Raw genomic sequence first — 20,496 nt, forward strand, 5'->3', positions numbered from 1 at the left:
ACTATCCTTAAAATCCTTAAAATGTGAAACAGATTATAATTTAAGGCAAGTTTTATTATAGGGATAATGTTATATTTATGACTACATGACTGCAGTGATTATATTTTACTTTCCACAAACACATAGAATTAGAAAAAAAGTAGGTCACATCTTTCACATTTTATTCCCCAATTCTCTTAATAGTGAATATTGATATGATGAAGAAAGTCATACAAAAATGGAAGAAACCTTTACTGTATATTTAGGTTGGAGATTATAATTTTCATAAAATATAGAATGAGCCATAGAGTCTATGGGCCTCACATGGCTCAGGAAGTTGGTCTGATATGCTGACAAAGCATTTTTGGTCTGATGGGTGGCTGACAAAAGCATTTTTGGCAAAATTTAATATTTAGCTGTTGTTCTATATAAATTCACCATAATTTATGTGAAACTATTTGGGGAGTCTTGTACATCTGCTTCTGAATGTTTTCTATCAAGTTGCCAAAGAATAGTTTAGAAACCAGAATCGTTTTTATGCAGACATTGATAAATGTACAAGCATTATAGTTCTTTCCTGACAATTCTTAGCTATTCTTTTTTATGTTTTATGAAAAGGCATTGTTTTCATGATCATCACAGGAAATCCTTCAGCAGAAATCACTCATTAAACTAGTTCTATAAATCCTCTATTATTTTCTTCCAGTTCACATACAAGGTCAAGCAATTATATACAAATTTAACTTTTCAAAATTACTTTAACATTCATCTTTCTACCTCCACTACCTCCTCTCCTCTGCAGTACTCAGAGTATAGTGAAACTTGGTCTTACTTCCTCTATTTAAAATTTGAAGAAACAGAGGCAGAGAAGATTTAAGCAACATAGTTAATGCCCCATAGATGTTTGGTGGCAGAAAAATGATAAATGCACTGGTGTTTTTGATTCCCAGCCCTTACATCATTTCCCAAAATGAGTTTTCTGGAATACTAGAGTTCTGATAAATGAAAACAGGCATTCTAGTAAAATAAGTGTTTCCTGGTCACTGTATAATATAATTTCACCATTGCCAGTGGATTTTTATAGAAGTCACAAGATATTAAATGTCATTGAGGTCCTATAATTCAAAAAGAATGGTTAACCTGGCATTCCTCAACTTTTTTGTTCAAGAATATCTTGCAAAACCCACCACTATTTCACAGTACACACTTTGGAAAATGCTGATTTACAGCATATGTGAAAGCTTTACTTCCTCTCAGGACTGAGATTATTTACACATCTTGAATATACCCTTTATATATTTTGTTCCTCAGAAATCTAGAAAATTATAGACCTCAAAGTAGAAGCTAAATATACTTTTATTGATTGAGTGATAAAATCTAAAATATGGGCATTTATAAGTAGAGGCCTAAACATTATTTGGATGTATTTGTTGAAATAATGAACCAGTTTATTGAAACCAAAAGAGAAAGCAGGATCTATTGAAAAGTTTCTACCAGCTGGAACATTTAATGCACGTAGGGATAAACATTAGGAAAGAAGGCAATGACATGAATAAATCAAATAAATTTATAAGTATGTTCTGAATGTGTATTCAGTACCTATTATCTTATAGTTACTACAAATGCTTTCTCAATCTTCCCCCAAATTGAAAAATAGGTAATGCTGCCATTGAATAATAAAGTCACTTAACAAATAAAGACATGCATACCCTTTTTGATTTCCAATGGAATTAATGAAGATGCCACTAGCCAGGAGGATATGAATAACAATGAGTTGAACTCTAGCCTTGGAAGCCCAGCCATGCAGTTTAAAAGCAAACCACACATCCCTAGTGTCCCTTTCCTCCACAAATTACTCCTGCATGCAATCCAACTCATCTGGAGAAGGTAGTAGCACTTGGCAAGTTAGCAAAGTTAACATGGACTCATTTATTTCAGCCTTTACATTAAACATCAGTGTCAAGCTAAATATCATAGTAGCTTCCTTGGACTCAAAACAAAGTGAAGACTTTGGCCTTGAGATTTAAAAAAGAAAATAAAAAAAAACAATCCCCCAAATTCAATAACTTTTTGAGATGCCAGAGTCATCTTGTTTCAGTTATTCCAATTGATAAATATAACTTGAGGTTCTAGGACAAAAGAATCAAAAATAGTCATTGCTATCCCCAAAATATCTTTCCATACTCACAGGTGTCCTATGTTGTTTAAAGCCCTTTAAACTAAATGAAAGCCCAATGGACCCATTGGTCATTCATCACTGAGAATTTGTAGAGGTGTCCCATGCATATTTCACAGCTATTGTGAAGTACTGCTTGATTTCTGCCAAGATCCCAGGAGGACTGAATTACTGTTAGTCGTGATTCCCCAAGAACTGGTAGAACTCCTTCTTGTACAACCAAGCTAATATATCTTAATAACAGCTTTTCTGCCAGGGAAAGTCCAGGTAAACCTTGATATCAAAACATCCCTTATACTTTGATTTGGTATCAACTGAATCAGAGTCTTCTATGGCTTTACTCTATCATTTTTTTATAATTTCCCACTTCAGGAGAAATGGTCATTGTCCTTTAAACTTAACCACACAACAATCTATTGCTATTACTTTAATGAACCTATCTGGAAAGATTTGTAATATGAACCAGGACAGCCTGTTTCATTTAAGAAAAGGGAACCAAATTTCCAAATTTGTATCAAAATATTTGCTAGGGCAAAGCCTTTCTTGTATCTTATGCTGTCTGGTTCCACAAGTGGTAACAGTAAATAATTTCCTCCCTTTTATTATTATAGGAGGTTGAATTTGGCACTTTGCCACTGAGCTACAAACCACATCCCCATTTTTAATTCTTTTTTAAAAATTTTGTGACAGAGTCTTGCTAAGTTTTTGACGCTGGCCTCGAACTTATGATTATCCTGTCTCAACCTCTCCAGTGGCTGAAATTACAGGTGTGTGCCACTACACTGCTTCGATTTCCCTTTTCATGTTATGTGTTTGTTTTAATTGCTTTTCTATATGCTGCTTCATTATGCTGCTATCAATTTGAGTGACCTCCTTAATGACATCTTCCCTAGTTTCCTATTGGCCCTTTTTAGCAATCAAGTGTTTTAAGACAAACCTACACAATGACACTCTGTGTTAGTTTACTTGCTTAATGTTTTTTTTTTTTTTCATCTTCTTTCTTTCATTCCAAGTATAGAAAGGCATTTAGTGAATGAGCTCTGGATTCAGGATTTTAGCAATCAAATCATAACTACTAGACCTGCCAAAAATTCTATGACCTTGGACAACTTTCCAAACTTTTCTGTGCTCAAATGCCTCATCCATATACCAATGACCATAATAATAGAATATTTTGAATACCATTCTATTCATATAATAGAATTTCCCATGCAATTGTGTAATAAAGATTAAATACGATAATTAACACCCTTTGTGTAGTGCCTGAGATTGCAGATGTTCATGTAGAGTTATTGGTATCAATTCTGGCTTCTAGAAATTAAGACCCATATTTTATGCATCATCCATCAAGTTCAAGTTCTAGGAAGTGACAGAGATGAAATTCTGCCTTAAGTAAAGGTCCAAGCTATAAAGTGGATATAGAATATGTTCAAAGAACAATAAAAAATCACTAAAAAATGTTATATTGAAGTTTCACACTGTACCTAATAAATGTGTTATCACCAGGCAGAAAATGAGTGAAAGAGCTACAGTAAGAATGGGAAGAGACTGCAGCATTAAGACACAGGTCCTTTAAATGTGAAGAGACTGCAGCATTAAGTTTTAAAACTATCTTACTAGCAAATATTTTGACCTAAGTTAGAAACAGAAGTAGGCCCAAATAAGCTATTGAAGTTTCCCTTTTCTTAAGTGAAATAGGCTATCCTGCTTCATGTTACAAATTTTTCCAGATAGGTTCATAAGAGTAATAGCAATAAATTATTGTGTGGTTAAGTTTAAAGGACAATAACCATTGTCCTTTAAATGGAAAGAGACTGCAGCATTACATTTTAAAACTATCTTACTATTTCAGCTTTTGATATAGACACCCTGAAGCTTATCATCACAGATTCTCAGCCATTCCATCTCAGATTCTTCCTTCCATGTGAATGCCTCATTTCCTACAACAAACATTTTATTTCTGTGTCTCTTTCTGAATCCACTTTTCATTCCAATCTACCCTGCTTCCTCACCTGAAACTTCTCAGATGACTCTTCCTTTTATCCTAGGGGTTTTCTCCTTAAAGTCTGGCAAGTGGACCCGCAGCAACAGGAGAGTTTTGTTTTGTTTTTTGTAGTTATACATGACAGTAGAGTATAACTGGACTTATTTATACAAACATCTTATTCTAATTAGGATCTAAGCTTTGTGTTGTACACCATGTAAAAATTCACTGTGGTATATTCTGATATGTATATAGAAAATTATGTCAGAATCATTCTGCTGTCTTTCTATTCCTTTCCCCCTCTGTTCCTTTAATTTCCCTTTGTCAAATCTACTGAAATTGTATTCATCCCCTCCCCTGCTTATTGTGTGTTAGCATCTACATATCAGAGAGAATATTAGACCATTGGTTTTGAGGGATTTACTTATTTTGCTTAGAATAATAGTCTCCAGATCCATCCATTTTTTTCTGGCAAATATCATAAACATACATTGAAGAAAAGAGAGAGCCTCTTTAACAAATGATGCTGGGAAAATTGGAAATCCATATGTAACAGAATGAAATTTAACCCCAATCTTTACCCTGCAAAAAACTCAACTCAAAGTGCATCAAAGACCTATAAATTAGACCAGAAACCATACATCTACTAGAAGAAAAGATAGGTCTAACTCTCCATTATGTTGTTTTTAGGAACTGACTCCCTCAATGAGCCTCCTAAATGAGTGCAAGAAGTAAAATCAAGAGTCTATGTAAACTGGATGGTATCAAACTAAAATTCTGTTTCAAAGAAAAGGAAACAATCAAGAATGTTAAGACATCTACAGAATTTGCAAAAATCTTTACCTCATCCACCTCAAATAGAGCATTAATCCAGGGTATTAAAAAATCAGAAACCTTAACACCAAATAACCCAATCAATAAATGTGCGAAGAATCTAAATGAGCATTTCACAGAAGAAAAAATACAAATGGTCAAAAAATATATGAAAAATTGTTCAACATCTCTAATAATGAGAGAAATGCAAATTAAAACTATGCTGAGACTCCCTGTCATGCCAGTCAGAATGGCAGCGATCAAGAATACAAATAATAACAAATGTTAGCAAGGATATGTGGGAAAAGGTACACTGAAAAATTGCTAGTGGGACTGCAAACTGGAGTGGCCACTATGGAAAGCAATATGGGAGATTCCTCAGAAAACTTGGAATGGAATTACCATTTGACCGAGCTCTCTCTCTCCTTGGTATATACCCAAAGGACTCTCAATGAGAGTCTTAGCCTGCACCACAGCTAATTTTTTTAAGTTGGGATTTTTTTAGCAGGATCTCCAGGATCTTCAAGAACATTTGGGTTAGAGAAGCAGAGGAAGCATGTCTTAGGAAAACTCTTACCCCTTTTACTCTAAATAAAATCTTTGCCCCTCTGTGATGCAATAACCAAACAGACCCAGTTGTTTTTTTTTTTTTTTAGCTCATGAAAACATGCAAATGACTATCCTCCTCTTGGCCATGTAGCCTCTTCATAAGTTGTAAGAAGGAAAAGACTCACCTTCTTTCCAAGTTGTGTCTTTTTTTCCATACATAACATTAGATATCAGAGACCAAACAGGCGATTTGGTTCAGTCTTAGAAGATGGCCATTATTACCAATTGCTTCTGCAGATGAGTTTGAACATTTCAGGGTCAACATTGGAAATCACATTTCATCTCACTATCATCTCCATATTGATGATCTTCAAAATGACTGACCTCACGTTCACTCTACATCAGCCATGTTAGTATTATTTATCACTTCCAGTTCATATTTTTTCTCCCCAATTAAATCTATATATTTTTAAGTCAGAGACATGCTGGTAATGCTGCAGGGTTTCAAAGAACCCCCCACAGTACTTGATGAACTATAGCTCTCAATTCAGGCCTCTGGTTTGATCAGGTAATGATGAAATATTTCTTTGTTGAACTCAGAAACTTTCAAAAACTTGGCATTAGCACTTGGAATTGTAGCTTTTACTGAATATGATGGAGAACCAAATGTTTTATTGTCATTATCATCAAGTGTGCATTTCTCATGTGATCATGTGGCTTATATATTTTTATTGGAAAGAAGGGATCTTTCTGTCACAGTAACAAACACCTTGTATTGCATTTTAATACCCAAAATTTAGTGTAATGAAAATGGTGTGGAATCAGAAGTGCTTTTTTCAAGTCCCTGAGCAGTCATTAGCCATGTGATTGAATTCAGCTACCAACTATTTTTAATCCAGCTACCAACTATTATTCATCCTGTTTCCTTGTGTGAAAGAGAATGATGATAATGTCAATCTCATAGTATAAAGAGATAATGGGTAAAAATAAACCACTTTGAAACTACAAAAAACTTTGTTTTTCTCAATCCATTACTCTAAATTATGATCTTCAATATTGAAATTTTTATCAGTTGTCTTTTAAGTGTAGTAGTATTTAATACTAATTCAGCACTGCTTTTTTTAAAAAAAAGTTTGGAATTAGGATATTTCTATATAACTACTTGTTCTTTCCATCCTCCAAATGAAACATGGAAATTTCAAAATTAACAAGGGTGTTGGGCAATAATTCAGATGACTGCAAAAGATTAAAATTATTTGAAAAAAAATGAACTTGGTGTTTAAGCCTTTAACAGTTTGGTCTTTGAAGAAAGAAATGTGTTGCTTGATGCTGGGAATGATGATAAGGCAATGCTTATTTTCAATTATCTCCATGCTTCTGGACTTTTCTAAGAATGTTTATCAAAAATATGTAATAGATTTAGATTTGGATAGTGGAAATAAAGAAGGGGAAGAAAGAAGGAGGAAAAGAGGGTGAGAAGGAAGAAAGGACCAAAGAAGTCCAGGTATGAGTTTTGGCATTGATTTATGCTGCTGTCAAGTGTTACAAATATATAGTCAATTTGCTGAATTAGTCAATGTTTTAAAATCTCTATTTTAAACATTCTGTCCTTCCTTGAAAGTATTTCTATTTTCTAAAGGAAGCTGAGGCAGGAGAATTACAAGTTTGAGGCCAGCCTGGGCAATTTACAAGACCCTAAGCAATTTAGCTACACCCTATCTCAAAATTAAATGAAAAAAAGTGAAAAGGGCTAGGGGTGTAATACAGTGGTAAATCACACCCTAGGTTCAATTCCTGATAATAATAATAATAAAAATTAGTTAAAAACACATTATAGTATGTTAATAAGTATATTTATGTCTATGGTCTATCACAATGAAAACAATCCAGTATGATTTGACTGCTGGATAACATGGAATGTATAATTCATAAAAGTAAACTTTTCACCAAATCCTACATATCATTTGCACAATTAATAACAATATTCACATAACACATTAGGCTTTTATAATATTTTGTCTTAAATACAGATTCAAACTCTTCAAATATAAAAAAGAAAATCAAGTATACTAAATCATTTTTAAAAATTCAATATTTTTATTACACATAAATCTTTACAACTTGCACTGATCATAAAAACAATCAACACAATTATGTTGAAAAGTGCTAAATACCATAAATTTCTATTTATTCCTCTTACTTTTTTTCTTATTCTGATTTCTTATTCTTCCCAGGGCTATAATTTTTTTTTTTTGTTCTTCCGCTAAAGGAGGGTTTGATTTTACACAGAGGATGGGTGAAGATTTTGAACTGAGACCATCTAAAGTGTTTATTCCAAGAAGCATCCACCTGAGCTTATTACCCAATTAAGCTGGTTACATTTTTAGACTTTGTCCATTGTACCTAAACACTGTTAAAAGTACTAATCTGAGAAGTCTTATAGCCTTTGATTTTTGTGTGTTGTTTGTGTGGGGTAAGGTAAAAATCTTATCATCATTATCAATCTGATTGTTGTTGAATGCCTCACTTGATAAAAGGACCTAAAAGCTTATTTTCAAATGTCTGTTCTGAATGTTTTAATGCTAATATACATCATATATAAGCCTTGTTTTCATTTCTTTATTCTGTATGAATCTTTCTTATTTGAGTTAAACCCATATTTCAGTCAATATTTATACTGAAATTATAATTTTTCTATCAAGCACTAAGCTCTGCAATATTATGTCATAAGCATCGTTTCCCTGGCTATGAACTCTTATAAAAGATAATAAGAGTTATCTTATAAAAGATAAATTTGATGACTGCATTAAATTCTGTTAAGAATGTACTTAGAACAAAAACAAAGAATGCACTCAGTTTATACAAATTTTGTGTGTATTCCAAAGTAGATGATGGTCATCTATTGTGCTTTTTGCTGACAAATTTAGCACACCTTTTCACATAAATAAACATCAACTAAAAATAGCTTAATAGTACCAACTCAAGTCACAGAGATATCTTTAATGTGTAGGAGTAGGTACATATTTATTTTTTGATTTTTAATTAAATTAGCAGTTTGAAGTGGGTTATATTATCAGTGATTCTGAATTCATGTTTGACATTGGTAATAGTCATGAATGCCAATTGTCTCAAGGTTACCACTAAGATGAAAACTTTTAAAAAGAAGAAAGTCCACATTTGAACAATTAGAAAGTTTTGCACATAACTGCAAACTAGTTTCACAGTGTAGAATAAATGTCATTTCCTCTATAAAGCTATACAATTTACAAAGTCAACAGAAATATTTGGAATTTGGCAAAATAATTCTGACATCTACCTAGAAGAGAATGCGAAATAGGTCGCAGATTTTTAAGTTGAAAATAGCAATATTAGTCTACGCCAGAGAGGGGTCGAGGCGCGAGTCAGAGCCAGACCCGCGTCGGAGTCGGAGTGGGTTCGGATTGCCAGCATCGCGAGGGCGCTGCAGCGGACGCCGAGGGAGCATGCAGCACGGGTAATAGTCCCTGCGGGGCTTGGACCCGGCCCCGCCTGCCCGATGGGACGAGCGTCCCCGCGATGCACCAGCGCCCCGCCCTGTGCCCCCAGCCCAGCGCACTCGTTCAGGCCGTGGCCCTCGCCTCTGCCTGAGCCCCGCGCTCCCGCGCCATGGAACCCGGAGGTGGCGGCAGGGAGATCATGGGCAGTTTCGAGTTCTCCCGCAAGGACCTGATAGGCCACCGCGCCTTCATGGTGGTCTTCAAGCACAACCTGGAGGTCGCAGTCAAGTGTATTAACAAGAAGAATCTGGCCAAGTCCCAGACACTGCTGGGGAAGGAAGTAAAAATACTCACGGAACTGAAGCATGAGGACATTGTGGCCTTGTATAACTTCAGGAGATGGCCAATCACGCTACCTGTTCATGCAGTACTGTAATGGTGAGGACCTGGCTGACTACCTGCACACCATAGGGATCCTGAGCGAAGACACCATCAGGCTCTTCCTGCAGCAGATTGCAGGTGCCATGTGGCTGCTGCACAGCAAGGGCATCATCCACCTTAACCTCAAGCCCCAGAACATCCTGCTGTCCAACCCTGGGGGGCGCCATGAGAATCCCAATCACATCCGCGTCAAGATCGCTGACTTTGGGTTCACCGGGTACCTCTAGAGCAACATGATGGCAGCCACACTCTGGGGCTCTCCCATGTACACGGCCCCTGAAATCATCATGTCCCAGCACTACGATGGGAAGGCAGACCTGTGGAGCAGCGGCACCATCGTGTACCAGTGCCTGACTGGCAAGGCCCCATTCCAGGCCAGCAGCCCTCAGGATCTGCGCCTGTTCTAGGGAGAAGAAGAACACTCTTGTGCCCGTCATCCCCCAGGAGACGTTGGCACCTCTGAAGCAACTGCTCCTGGCTCTGCTGCAGAGCAACCACAAAGACCGCATGGACTTCGAGGAATTTTTTCGTCACCCTTTCTTGGAGGCCAATGCCTCCATTAAGTCCCCGCCGGTGCCTGTGCCCTCTTACCCAAGCTCAGGGTCTGGAAGCAGCTCCAGGAGTAGCTCCACTTCTCATCTTGTCTCCCGCCGTCCCTAGGGAAGATGCCCCACATGCAGAAGACGCTCACCTCCCCAGCGGACATGGCCGGCCTCCTGCAAGGCTCCTGGGACTCTGCTGGCAGCAGCAAGGACTCTTGTGACACAGACAACTTCGTCATGGTCCCAGCCCAGTTTCCAGTGGACCCAGTGGCTGAGGTGGCCTGTGTTAAGCCCCCACCGTATAGTCTGCTGTGTAGCGGGAGTTCCCTGGTGGCCTCTGCCGGCCTGGAGAGCCACAGCCGGACCCCATCTCCCTCTCCCTCTCCCACCTGCAGCAGCTCCCCCAGCCCCTCTGGCCTGGCTGGCCCATTCTCTAGCAGTTGGTGTGGAGCCTCATTGCCCATCCTGGTCCCCACCCAGGTGCACAACTACCAGCGCATTGAGCAGAATCTGCACTCTCCAACTCTACCCCAGACGCCCTGGTCTTCTGCCATCCGCAGGTTGGGCAGCACCAGCCCCCTGGGTTTTGCTGGAGCTAGCCCATCTCCTCCATCCCACCCTGAGGGAGCTGTCCTGGCCAGGAAGCTGTCCCTGGGTGGAGGCTGGCCCTACATGCCATCTCCTCAAGTTGGAGCCATTCCTGAGAGGCAGGGCTGGAGCAGGACACCCTCCCCACAGGGAGCCTAGATGCGGGCTGGAAGGTCCCTGCATCCAGGCTCCTCCGTGCCGGAACACTCCCCTTGGGCCCCAGGTCTTGGCTGCGGTCTGCACAGCGCTGCCCCCAACCTGTCCGACTTGCACGTTGTTCGGCCCAAGCTCCCCAAGCCCCCTACGGACCTCCTGGGAACATCTTTAAGCCCACAATAAGCCAGCCCTCCCCAGCCAGTTCCTTTGCCACAGCCCTGCCAGTCCCTGCGTGGCTCACCCCAGCTGCCTGACTTCATGCAGCACAACTCCCTGCCTCCAATCCTGGGCTCTCCCACCAAGGCCATGCCCTCCTAAGACTACCCTAAGGCCCCCAGCTCCCAGAAACCTGCTGGCTCTCCTGGCCCCGCAGGATGTGGTGATGACCACACACACACACACACACACACACACACACACACACACACATGGAATCGAACCCTGTCTGATCTCTCAGAGGTGGGGCCCTTTCCAGGGCTGCAGCTGGGCTCTGGCCTGTGGCCTGCTGAGGACAACAGGGGCCCCTTTGGCCAGTCCTTCAGCACCAGCCGCCTCACCGACCTGCTGCTCAAGGCTGCCTTTGGGACCCAGGCCTCTGACTCTGTCAGCACAGAGAGCCTACAGGAGAAGCCCATGGATATTGCACCCTCTGCTGGCTTCAGAGGGAACCTGCACCCAGGAGCCTGGGGTGGGGGAGCCAGCAGCCCTTCCCCAGTAGTCTTCACTGTGGACTCTCCCCTGAGTGGGACCACACCGCCCCAGGGACCCCACACAAGGATGATCTCAGTGAGCTCTGCTGGCTCCTCTACCCGTCACCTGCTGCCCAGGGCCTTCATGAGCCTGTCCCTGAGCTCCCTGCCCCAGGCCATTGCTGCAGCTTTGCTGATCCCCTCTCTGTCAACCTGGATGGGGCTGTGACCTTTGAGGCCCCTGATCTCACAGAGGAGATGCTCATGGAGCAGGAGCACACAGAGATCCTGCACAGCCTGTGCTTCACACTTGCCTTCCTCCAGCTTGTCCTGGAGATCACTGCCCTCAAGGGCAGTGCCAGTTAGGGGGCGGGGCCCTGAGTGCCAGCTTCAGGAGAGCATGGTGGCTGACCAGATCAGCCTGCTGAGCCGCAAGTGGGGCTTCACAGAGCAGCTGGTGCTGTACTTGAAACTGGCTGAGCTCCTGTCCTCGGGCCTGCAGACCGCCATTGACCAGATCCCGGCCAGCAAACTCTGCCTCTCTTCTACTGTGAAGCAGGTGGTCTGCAGGCTCAACAAGCTGTACAAGGCCAGCGTGGTGGTGGTGTCCTGTCAGGGCCTGAGCCTGCGGCTGCAGTGCTTCTTCCTGGACAAGCAGCGGCTGCTGGATGGCATCCATGGTGTCACCGCTGAGAGGCTCATCCTCAGTCACGCTGTGCAGATGTTGCAGTTGGCTGGTCTGGATGAGATGTTCCAGCACCAGGAGGGCTATGTACCTCGCTACCACAAGGCGTTGCTGCTGCTGGAGGGACTGCAGCGCATGCTCAGGGACCAGGCAGACATTGAGAGTGTAGCCAAGTGCAAGCTGGGCATTGAGAGAAGGCTCTCGGCCTTGTTAACTGGCATCTGGGTCTGACCCACTGCTTGGTGTGCTGTGCTAGAGGGGCTGGACCCTCTCTGCGAATCCTGCGGGGTGGGGTCCACGTACTGGCCAGACTGTCAGGACAGGCCTGCCAGCCATGGCTGATTGATGGTGCTGAGTCTGCGCCGCAGGCCCCTGGGAGGGCCATTAAGTGGAGCCATGTTGTTCAAGCCCCACCATGTGGTGTGTCTCCTGCTTCAGAGGCTGCTGGTCTTTGCCGGAGGTGGATTTCAGGGTGCCAGGGACAGCTCCCTCCCTCTGCAGGATTTCCAAACTGGTCCCCTGTGGCTGCCTCCCATGGCACGCACAGGCTCCCAGTGGTAGCAGGTGGTGTTTGTGGTACCTGCCACCCTCCAAAGCCTGGGGCAGCCATGAGGACACGCGGGGCCCTGAAACAGCATTGCTGTGTCCATGCCAAAGCAAGCTCTTCCTCAGGGCTCACTGCCAAGTCGCTTGCCCAGGAACAAGGATGCATCCTTGGTTCTCCGCCCTTCTCTATAGGAACTGTCCCTCTGAGACCACCCACCCAGCTCTTTGGCCACCTGTGCAGTTTATGCTGACTGCCTTGAGAGCTGCGTAGACAGTGCAGACTGCAAGAACCCTCTCCTGCTCTGTGGGGAGCATGTGGACGCGCGTGGACGCATGTGGACACCCCGGAGCTCTGGATACGCACATAGGTGTATACACACGAGGAGACCCGCCAGCCTGTGTGTGCAGGCCTCCCCAGCCCTTGGTGTGGTCCTGGGAGGAAGAGGAACCGCTGCACTGCAGGAGAGTCTGTCCGTGGGCTGAAAGGCTCTTAGGGACAGTGTGAAGCACCGAGTTTCCCAAAAGCAGAACAGATGTCCTCTTTCACACTTTACTCCTAAAATGTGTCTTATTTTTCTGCAGTTCTTTCTTTTTCATTGTTCAAAGGAGAGAATTTTAGGTGTTTGAGGAATTGCTCTGGAAGGTGGGTGGGCCTGAGCTTTGTTGTGGGTGCCACGTTGTGGGGGGCAGGAGGTGCCTGACAGGTGCCAGGGTATGGCACGGCCCTCTTGCCAGGTACACACTGCAATGTGGGTGTTTCTGGCTGCCTGCTCCCCACCGTCCTGCCCTGTGGCCACAGGATGGGCAGTGCCCAGCCTCCATCCCTACCTGAACATTGTTGGCAGGGGAGGGTGGACGTTTTGTGCAACAGGAAAAGTAACATATGCAGAACCTCCCCGGGTCTTCACAGCCGGTCTTGATGTCAAGGCTTCTTGCCTGGTGGCTTCTGGGCTGGGCTGAGCCCTGTCTCCAAGGGCCCAGGGTGGGGTGTCCTCAGGGTGCCCTGCCTGGGCCTCCCTAGTTTGCCCACCCTGGCTTGGCTCAGCTTTTCCAGCCTTACTTGAATGTATCCCTGAGCATTCACGGAGGCAGATGTAGGTCAGTGGTGCCCACGATATAGGTTCAGAGGTCATGTGCCACATGCACAGAAACATGTGGTTTTCCTTGCAATACTTGAAATTTCGCCACTTTGGACGTATGAGAAAACCCCCACCCCTGTCTCCCTCATTACCCCCGCTTCCATTCTGCATGTCCCCCGTGTTAGTATTTATTGCTTTATGCCGACCGGAACCCAGAGCTGCGGCAGACTGGTGCCACGCCCTGCCTGCTGGCCCCTCCTGGTGCCCACGGCTGTGGCTGTGTGTGCTGTGAGTGGATGCTGCCCTCCATGAGGTGGTGCTCAGGCCTGGGTCTTGTTAGGGTGAATGTGCGAGTCCTTCCCTTACCTGTGTTGTGTGCCTCGAGGGAAGTAAACTTTGGGATTACAAAAAAAAAAGCAATATTAAAACATGTTACTCTAAATACATTTTATAAATAAAACATATAAATATAAAACATTTACAAATAAAACATAATATGAACATGTTTTATAAATAAAACAGAATAGGATTGGTGATTAAAAAGAATAATAAGAATCACAAAGGCATGTGAAAGTTCTTTTATAAGGCAGGTTATTAAAAAAATGGAACAAATGTTTGATCTCCTGGGGACAAAAGAGTAACTTACATTTCTACTTCATGGCTTATTCCAAAATAAATTCCAGAGAAATTAAAATTCAATATAAATAAATGAAATGGCAAACCTAACATAATGTAATATTAAATATTTGTGTGATCTGTGGCAAGACAATACTTTTTAAGAGTTGCATATCTGATACCAAAGGCAGAAACCATAAAGGAGATTATTAATATGTTTAACATAAAAATGCATAAGATGCAAACATCTCTAAAACTAACATTTAAAAGTTAAAGGCATGATCTTTAAAGGTGTCCGAAGTCACCTTTGTGAGAGGGAGTGACTGAGAACCACACAGATTTTAACAGACCAAGGAGACATGAGGTTCAAGTGCCATGTGTTATCCTGAACTGGATTTGGTATTAAAACAAAAAAAGACATTTGTGGAAAATGAATAAAATCCAAGCACTGCTATTTATTTAATAGAATTCCAACAAATTTAATATTTTAGTTTTAATCATTGTTTTGTGGGTTATATAAGATGTTAACACAATGAGAAGCTGGATATAGAGTAGACAGGAGTTTTCTAGATTGTTTTTCCACCTTCTATAGATCCAAAGTAATCTTCAAATAAAACTGGATAAAAGAAAGTTAGATAACAAAGTGGAAAATTATTTTTAAATTATGACTCATGAAAGACCAATATCCTTAATTTTTGAAGATCTTCTTCAAGTCCATATAAAAATAATGCTCTTGAAGAAAGGATTTAGTGATACCAATAGAAATCATACACACACACAAAAAAAACATAAATGTATAAAAATATATTAAAATGTTCAGTCTTAATAAAAAATGCAAATTGCACAATGTAATGCTTTTTTCATCTACGAAGTTGGCAAATATTTCTTTAAAACATTTAGTATAGTCTTAGGATATGAGAAAGTGTAAACATAAAATCTAATCATCTCAATATTTTTAGTAATGTATCCAAGTTTCGATCATCTCAGTGATTTATCCTAAGGCTTTTAACTCTCAACAGACACAAAGCTTTAGCCACAATGGAGCAGCACCAACAATAATAACAAACATTGGAAACAGTTTCTAAATAGATTCTAACATTAGATAGATAAAATAAATTATAATTGTTTCATTAATGGAATAGTATGCAATCATTTTTAAATGGCATTACATGAATAGACCAGCACAGAGAGATTTTTAGGGCAGGGATTCTTCTCTACATGATACTGCAGTGGTGGTGTAGGTCATGCACATTTGTCCAGACCCAAAGCACATACCAGAGCAATAGAAAAAGCTAAGGTAAACCATGAACTTTGGGTGATCACTGTGTGTTAATATGGATTCAGTGATTATAACAGGTACACCATTCTAATGGGGCATGTTTCTAATCGAGGAATACAGAGGGAAGGTGTGCCATCTTTGTAATCTCTGCTCATTTTTTTCTGTGAATTCAAAACCGTTTCAAAAACTAAAATCTATTTTTTAAAAATATAATTACAAAGAAAAAATAGTGATAGGAAACACAATAATATTTTTGAAATGCACAAATTCTAACAGGAACCTTTTCCCTTGACTGTGTCATGCTTTTCTGTAAAAAGAAATAAGTTTTTAATTTTTGGTTTAAAAGGAATAGAATGTTGTGGCAAAGAGGACAGGAGGACACAGAAGTCAGAGGGCAAACCAAGTTGGAAAGTGGAAATAAAACAGAAAAATGTATTCCAGGTGAGTTAAGAAAAAGACAGAATGAAGGTAGAAAGTAATTGGTTAGAGATTCAGAACTGAGTCATAACTGGAGAGTATCCACCTGAGATCTGTTGGCTCCATAAGTGATGTATATGATGGGAAACTCAGCTGAAGGATGAATTATGCAGAGAAGAAAGTAAAGGGAACTTCAGTTCCAATTGTAGATTTCCCTAAGTTCTCTTCATTCAGCTGCCTGCAAATATTTCAGAATGTGAGGTCGACATTAAAGTATTACTAGTATACCCATTTTACAGACTTTTAACAAAATTCATGCAATGTCATTTATGAAGTGCTTAGCATAAAGTGCCCAAAAATGATGAATATATTTTTTAATTATCACCTTATCATTGTTAGGATGATTATTATCAAATTGAGGCTCAAAGAAGTTAACTGACTTGGGCAAGGGCACCCAACTAGAAAAGAATCTCTGCTCAGACTTGCATTCTAATCTATATAAGTCTGAGAGCCTTTTCTCTCTTACCTGTTTTGAAAATTGGATGGGTGTAGTATACCAGCATCGGGATGTAAAAAAATGAAGTATTGCAACTATACCCAGCATGAGAATGTAAAATTGCTATTCCAATGCATTTTTGTATCAATTCCATAGATGTTTAATTCTGAGCATGAAGACTCAAGGAAAGGGTGACTAATAGAAGTGTCTTCCATTGAGTAATCATAGGTTTTAGTATTTTTTTAATTTAAAATGCTGTTAGCTTGTAATATCACTAATCTGCCCAAGAAGATATATCCCACACTTATCATTTGTTCACTCAACTAATAAATGTTTCGCATCAGCATACACCATGGTCTAGACTCTCACATTACCAAGATAAATTAGACTCATGATCCCTCCCATTACATCAATTAACCAACTAATATTCACGTTTTTCTTCTTGTCCCTCTTTCCTATGTCTACTTGCTTAGTCAAGCAATTATTCATTACCTGTGTGTTTAGGATTATCACAATACTCTTACATTATTTATAGTTAAGTTTTATTCCTGAATTTGATAATATAGACATATTTTAATTATTTTTAAATGATGGAGGCATTCTCTTGACCATGATATACTATTTCCCCAATAATTTCTCTTTCTCCAAAACATATACACCAGTAGAGCTGGTTTCTTTTCCACACTGCCCCACACTACACCATCCAAAACCAGCATTTATGTTCTATCTCTATCTGCCTCCTCAAACTCTTCATTTTTTCCTTCCTTTAGTACTTTTGGTTTAGTGATATTTTAGGGTTCTCCTGCACTCTGTCCTTCCTAGTTTAATAATACTTATTTTGTGTTTAAATCCCACATCCTAGTCATACTCTGATTGCCCACTTGTATTTTGATTATATTGAAAAATTTATCACTCTTGTTTGCTTTCCAATTCTTATTCCACTATTTGAACTTTCATTTCTGATTTGTTTGCTTTTAATTTTTTTAAAATTTGTTTTAATTAGCTATGCATGACAGTATAATGCACTTTTTTGTTTGTTTAGAATATACTTTGCTATATCATGTATAATGGAGTAAAATTTCTCATTGTCCTGGTTGTATATGATGTAGAATCACACCAGTCATATAATTATATATGCACATAGGGTAATAATGAATGTTTCATTCTATGATCCTTCCTAACCTACCCTCTTTCACTCCCCTCTAACTAATCTAAAGCACCCCATTGTGATTTAGCAGCCACATAACTGAGAAAATATTGGGCTTTTGGTTTGGGGGGATTAGCTTATTTCACTTAGCATGATAATCTCCAGCTCCATCATTTAACAGCAAATGTCATAATATTATACTTCTTAAAGGCTGAGTCACATTTCATATATATATATATATATATATATATATATATATATATATATATGGAAGATGTTCTATTAATTACAATAAGTTTGTATGTATTTCTCTTTTGCACCTATCTAAAATTTCATTGGTATGATTCTACCTTTAGGATACATTATTTTTTAAGGGCTAGAGTTCCTATATACACATTCCCTCAGATGGGGCAAATACATGGTACCTATTGTTTGATATCTTGAAAATTAGGCATAGCTTTGTCTCATCCAGAGAAGTTAATGTCATGCTTGGGTTGATGTCCTTTTTGCTAATGATTTTCTACCAATTTTTAGCTTCCTGTGTTTTAAATGAGAATCAGATATTGATGTGAATTTTATTCTTTGTAGGTAATTTTCTTGTCTTGAAATTTCTAAATTATACTTTTAATTCTTGCAATTGTGAAATTTTATTAGAATATGTTTGGATGTTTTTTCTCTTTTGTGACTATCTAAAATTCCATTGTACCTTTCCACTTTTATAATAAATTAATAACTTATTTGGTGGTTTTGGGGGCAACTCTTCTCTTTTCTCCTTTGGAAATCTCATTATTTTAACATACTGGCTATCCTGGATCTACTCTCAAATACTCATATCCATAATAGCTTTCACTTTGTGGTACTTTGTTTTAAGATATTTATTCCAGGTTTCAGCTTAGATTGTTGTTACATCCTTCATCTTTTATTTGCCTACATACTTAGTTCCCTTGATGTGTTTATAAATATATTTTTATTCAATCCATTACTGTTGATTTTTTTTACATGTTTTAAAAGTAGTTAATGCTCTCCTTTAGCAGTACCACTCCTCTGAAAAGAATTTGCCCTGCCTCCTATTTGTTCTTTCTCAATTTGCTTAGAATTTAGAATTTTTTGCCTAATCAATGAATTTCAGGCCTAGTGTTCTTATGTGAACAGCAGTCTAATTATCAAGAAGCCCTGAAATACATACATATATATATTCCAGGGCCTTTTTATCTGAAGAAACCCTGTGTGCTTTACAATCTGCTGAGCTGGAGCTTGCAAAGCTTGGCCCCCTTCTAACTTAGGGAACAGAGGAAACTCAAATCACTTGCTCTACTTTGACACACATTTTCCTACTCAAAACGTGGTCCTTGGACCAGCAGCAGTGAATTGAAAAGGAAACATTTTAGACCATGAGTGAGTGCCCAGGATGCTCAATTTGCCTGATCACCTGTCTCTCCAATCAGATGGGATTACATTCGTGGTTTGAGCATTGATTGTGCCTCAGAACATCAACATGTTCTTGGAACACTGTATTATTTATGTTTGATCCCAATCTGCCTAAAAGGATGATTAGTAAAATAGCATATGACAAGTGCATACACTCCAGGAGCCCCAAGAACATAGAATTGTCATATTCCACAGATAATTTGAGATTCAGAATTTGTAGTAACATGTTCCAAGTTCTGTAGAATCCTTAAATTTATGAGCTGTGACATATTTTTTGGAATGAAGAGATTCCTCAGAAGTGAACTTGCACAGTTTTGTCATTATTCATGAATATATTTCAACTCAAGATCTCAACTCACATTTCATCAATGATTGCCTCTAAACATCAGAGTGCAATTTTAAGCTTCAAAGGGTCTAATAAAATTGTCATTGAGCTGAGAAGTGTATCAATGAATGCTTAAAATTCTGAAATCAATGCCAATAAAAAAATACATTCACAAAGTCCCTCTGCCTCAAATGTTATAATCAGGCATCAAAACTCTCCAATTTTCTGCTTCTCCCAATGTAAAAGTAAACTTGGATTCATTTTGATATGTTAAAGTTAAATAATCTAGTACCTGTCATCCAATGAGAAACATAATGACAAAAACTATTTAAATACGTCTATATATAAGTAATATATTTGTAACATGATGTCAGGTTAGTTGGAATTTGTCTGGAGCTTTTTGTAATATTCATGGACAATCTTGATATGTCACAAGATGACAAGAGCCCACAGCAATTGGGTAAGAGTCAGACTGGACCTAACTGGAGAGAGTTTGGGGTTTTCTTCTTTTTTTTCTTCTCCCTTGACAATGCCACAGTTATTATTTGTTGTGAGATTTGGATTACTGGGGTGATTGGACAGTAAGCTATTTTACAAATTGGTTATAAATATTAACTAAGTAAAACATAATCCTAAAATATATACTTTACACTAAATTCACTATATTTTCTTGCCATCTCCCACAAAGCTGTTGTGTAAAAATATCCTAAGATTTCTCCAATCACTCTGGTTCATGTTCTCTTTAATATCATGGGATTAGAAAATGTACTATTGCAGATCCTATACAGTAAAAACATACTTCTGGTGTGTGTGTGTGTGTGTGTGTGTGTGTGTGTGTGTGTGTGTTTTGCTGGGGGTGGAGTCCAGGACCTAACATAAGCTAGGCAAACACTCTACCAATGAGCTATACCTCTAGTTTAGCACCACTAAATTTATCATAGACTCACTATTAAACAATAGAGCAAGTATTACCAGCAGTCTATGCTCTTAAAATCAAGCACACCACATAACCCTCATTACATTTCCAATAGCTCACCACATTTTGGTCCCTGTTTCCCTAATTATATTCTATTAATCTGGTACAGA

At 39.6% G+C, this 20,496-nt stretch overlaps 1 pseudogene; it reads left to right on the forward strand.

Moving 5' to 3' along the window:
* Window positions 1-9,146: 9,146 nt before the first annotated feature.
* On the forward strand, window positions 9,147-12,309 carry LOC144252641 (serine/threonine-protein kinase ULK1 pseudogene; annotated as a pseudogene).
* The last annotated feature ends 8,187 nt before the right edge of the window (window positions 12,310-20,496 follow it).

This window comes from Urocitellus parryii, unplaced genomic scaffold (assembly GCF_045843805.1).
Source record: "Urocitellus parryii isolate mUroPar1 unplaced genomic scaffold, mUroPar1.hap1 Scaffold_49, whole genome shotgun sequence".
Classification (NCBI taxonomy): domain Eukaryota; kingdom Metazoa; phylum Chordata; class Mammalia; order Rodentia; family Sciuridae; genus Urocitellus; species Urocitellus parryii.